We start from the raw sequence: 4,610 nt of genomic DNA on the forward strand, positions 1-4,610 counted from the left end.
GGGTTTCTCTGTGTAGTCCTGGCTGTCCTGGAACTCACTCTGTAGACCAGGCTGGCCTCGAACTCAGAAATCTGCCTGCCTCTGCCTCCCGAGTGCTGGAAATATCTCCTTTCTATTCCAATACCCTGTGAAAGGGGTGGTCCATATTGTGAACCATGTTTACCAAACTTCCATTTGAGTAGATGGGTATCAAATGTGTTTTAGAAATAATGATTTTTTAAATGTTCAAAAATAAAATTAAAGATGGAAAAAAGTGAGAATGTTGGGGAGACATAAAACTGGACAGAGGAGAAATGAATAAACCCATGTCATGGTTATGACTGTCAATTTGAGAGAACCCCCAATTAACTAGAAGACATAGGAGAGAACCCTCCAGGAATGCCTGGGGAGGATCCATGTAAGGTTAGCTTTGGGGTATGCTCGAGAGGATTATCTATACTGCATTAATTGAGGATGAAAAGTCCACTATTCCAGAAAGAAATGAACATTGAAACTACAAAAGAAAGGTGACCTAATTTAAGCAGGCTTTGAATGCACTGCTTTATATACTTTCAGTGGAAGAAAAAAAAATTAAGAAATATCAATAAATTTTGGGTTCTATAATCAGTTACTTCATTTTTCTGTTTTTCCTGCAGGAATCTCTGCTACCACCAAGGACAGCACAGGCACGATCTTCAGGAGATAAGAAAATAGTTTGGTTCAACAGGACTCTGTCGCTGGTGTTGGTTCAGACTTTGAGTTCCTGACCTCACCCCTGTACCTGCACCACTTCCTGGCAGCAGAATGGCAGGGCCAGCTCTTCTGAACTCTACCCCGCCCCCGCCCCCACCCCCACAGCACACACACGCACACGCATACCATGTCAGCTTTGCTGTGCTATCCAGGAAAGGTTCAGGGCCAGCTCTCCCAAACACTGCGGCTGGTGAGAGGCAGAACCCTAACCCTAACCCTCTCGAAGCTCACGACCCTATGGGTAGCTTTCCCGACTGCTGGAAGGGGAAAGGGGCGGGGTTTGGAAGCATCATCTTTGCACCAGTGCCACTCCCCAGAAGATGAGTGGCAGGGTCAATTCTCCCACAATCACGGAATGGGGCTGGCGTACCCACACACCAGCCACCAACCAGTAATCAGCTTTACTGTGCTGCCGCTAGTGAGAGATGAGACTAGCTCATCCACTGAGGGGTGGGCCAGTTATGCATAGCCCCCTGGACATCCATGGCTCCCCTGCTGAGCCCCCGACCGGGGGCATCCCAGTGTTCTCTAATGGTGATCTGAGCCAGGGACACTGGCCCCTGCCACTGCATGGCCACTCAGACATGGCCCTCAGTTGCAGCTTTGGCTGGACCTCACCACCGGCCCAGGTGACGGATCTGGCCACTCATAACAGACTACTCCTCTCCACCGTCCAGTCCAGTTCCATGTCTTCATAACGTTCAAGCTGCTCCGCTTCTCTTTTTCTCCCATTGCAGGCTGGCCAGGAGGCTGGCAGGCCCCTGGGTGACATCCTCCATTCATGCTATATTGGCATGATGGCAAGTGCCCTGCCTGTGCCTTGTGCTGGAGGGCAGGTCTGTGGGTGACATGTCAGTCCACAGATCTCTCTCTGCCTTCCTCCTCTAGCACTGTGATGCCTGGATTTGATTTAATTCTGTTTTTATGAGTCCTAGGCACAAGACAGCTTTGGCCACCAAGCCAGGCATTAAGCTGGGATGAACAAAAGACTGCCATCGGCTCTGCCCCTAACTGATGTAAGAATAACACCACAAACGAGGTGCCTCTTTGACCACTGCAAAGAGGGACCAAAATAATCTAATTTTTACTGATTACATTTCTGCTTTATTTCCTTCCAGGCTCCAATGGAATTTGAGAAACATGTAATTATGTTTGCATTCCTTTGCCACCATATTATCCAGAAGAAATATTCTTAAAAAATTTCTTGATTCCAACTTACTCTTATTTTTCTTCTCAAATCCATCCCAGGTTTGCTTACAATGTTATTTTTAAATTTTTTGTTATGTTGTACAATAATACTGATGTTTTAAAAGATGAGATTTTTTTTTTGTTGGGCAATGGTGGTGTACGCCTTTAGTCCCAGCACTTGGGAGACAGAGGCAGGTGGATTTCTGAGTTCCAGGACAGCCAGGGCTACACAGAGAAACCCTGTCTCAACCCTCTTCCCCCCCCAAACAAACTTTTTATTAATCATGATACAAAGGAATCTGATGGGGTTTGGGCTCTCACTGCCTGAAAGACCTGAAATTACAGAGCGTCCAATTTTGATGTAAAGGACAAGATAAAATTCTTTATTTCGCTAATATTGCAAACACATCATTGGATGGACTTGCCATCTGACCAGAAGTTAACAGAGAAACTTCTATGGTCTCAGTAACAGCCAACTCAGTACAATTGTGTGGAGCAGCTTTGGAGCAGCTGCCTACCAATAACAGCCACAGCTGCCCCTGGCATATGCTCCTAGGCAGGCAGGCCCCTTCCTGATTGTAATCTGTAGAGACAGTGTAGGAGGAACTGCGTGGCCATCTTGCCTCTACATAAACGCTGGGGCCTGTATAGCCACAAAGGCATTTCCTACAGGAGAACCTAATTAAAGACTGTCTGAGAGACCAAGAATTGTTGATACCGTCGGCAATGCCAGCCATATGAGAACTGCCGTTTAGAAGAGATGCTTTCTTGGGACCAATGGGGTGTGGGTGGAGGATATTAAAGGAGCTTACAGCAGTGTTCAGATGAGCTTGCTGCTGTGTTTCTCACTTGCTCCCAGAGTCTGTGTTGTTGATCCTATGCCACTTCACCTCCAACCCTCAAGGGCAGGTAGGGTCCATAGCGAGTATTCCAGGGTACGAGCAATGGTACCAGCAGTTAAGTATTACTGTCATGTTCCAATAGGATTGGTTTATTATTATTATTATCATCATCATCATCATCATCATCATGCCTTTGTTTTTAAAGCAAGGAAGCTGTCTTAGTTAGTGTTTTACTGCTGTGAACAGATATCATGACCAAAGCAACTCTTATAAGGACAACATTTAGTTGGGGCTGGCTTACAGATTCAGAGGTTCAGTCCATTATCATCAAGGCGGGAGGGAACAGGGCTGCATTTCAGGCAGGCATGGTGTAGGAGGAGCTGAGATTTCTTCATCTTCATCTGAAGGCTGCTAGCAGAATATTGCCTTCATGGAAACAAAATGAAAGACTTAGAACCCACTCCCACGGTGACATACCTGCTCCAACAGGGCCACACCTTCTAATCCTGCCACTCCCTGGGCACAAACCACCCCAGAAACTCACCTGAGGAAGAACACTAAGTTATTCTTCCATTTCTGTCTCCAAGCTACTCATACCCAATCCTTCCCGAGTGTTTACTAGACTCCGTCCTCGAGGACCCCGTTCCAAATATTCCCTCCCATCACTCCCTTTCCCCATTTACAGCCCTGTGCAACATCCCTCTCCTCTCACGGTATGCCAGGTCCCACTCAGCACATCCCTACCCTTCATGTGCTAATATGGACACCGGGACAGTTACACCAGTCAATGGCTGAGAAATAGCTAATAAGAGCTGACCGATTACAGCAAGCCTACGCTGATGAGCTTTAGAACCTGGAGTGGGCACAACTTTTTTGTGGAACACATGATTTATATAAAACATGAGCTCCTTGTCCTTCTTTAGGGCCATCTGAAAAAAGTTTTAAAACAGCAGTCTCTACAGGATGTTTAGATATGATTTTAGACAATGCCCATGAGGTATCTTCAAAGGATCTTAAGCATGGTGATTCTCTATAGACCCTGAGTATCATGCTGATGCAACCTGCCAGCTATTCTCAGTGTGGAACAAATAATCTCCTTGCATTTTATTTGGTGGCACTATTAGTTCTATAGGTTCTTTACCAGTAAGCGGTTTAATATGTATCCTTATCACCATCATTATGTCTCTAATTTCTTGTAAGTAAGGAGTTGCTCATCACCCTGGAGAATACGGCATGCACACATTTCTATAATACCATTACCTTGTCGTTGATGTATAATTCCAGTCAGTGAGGAGTAAGGAGGGATAAGTGATTGGTAAGGAAGTAATGGAGGACTGCTATGAGCTAGAGTTTTATCAGCATCACTACTTAATAGCTCATAACCCACTCTGCTTCACGTGTTATATTTCCTATAGCATTTAACTTGAGAGTCTCCAGAAAGCAGCTTGAAGGGCGGAGCCAAATCCCTAACAGCAATATGGAGATAAAAGTGAACCAAATTGACATGGCGCAAAGTTTTAAATTTTGCTCTTTTAGTTTATTTACCATCAAGCGATCATTTTAGTATTGCTGATATGAGAAGAAGAGATGGTTATCCCTATAATGAGTAACCAGGAAATTTAAGCAACACTGGCTTAGGTGCTTTCTGCCCTAGCTGCAGTTGCTCCTGTATTAGAAGTTAGGCCTAAATCTACAGATTCAATGAAATCCCCATCAAAATTCCAACCCAATTCTTCACAGAGTTAGAAAGGGCCATTTGCAAATTCATCTGGAATAATAAAAAACCTAGGATAGCAAAAACCATTCTCAACAATAAAAGAACCTCTGGTGGAATCACCATGCCTGACC

At 45.0% G+C, this 4,610-nt stretch overlaps 1 non-coding gene across 1 annotated transcript; it reads right to left on the minus strand.

The window, feature by feature from the left end:
- Nucleotides 1–1,654: 1,654 nt before the first annotated feature.
- Nucleotides 1,655–1,799, minus strand: LOC115064126. The gene has a single exon (XR_003843984.1). It is a non-coding gene; the product is annotated as a small nucleolar RNA SNORA48 (small nucleolar RNA).
- Between the last annotated feature and the right edge of the window lie 2,811 nt (nt 1,800–4,610).

The sequence above is a fragment of the Mus pahari genome, chromosome 5, assembly GCF_900095145.1.
Source record: "Mus pahari chromosome 5, PAHARI_EIJ_v1.1, whole genome shotgun sequence".
Classification (NCBI taxonomy): domain Eukaryota; kingdom Metazoa; phylum Chordata; class Mammalia; order Rodentia; family Muridae; genus Mus; species Mus pahari.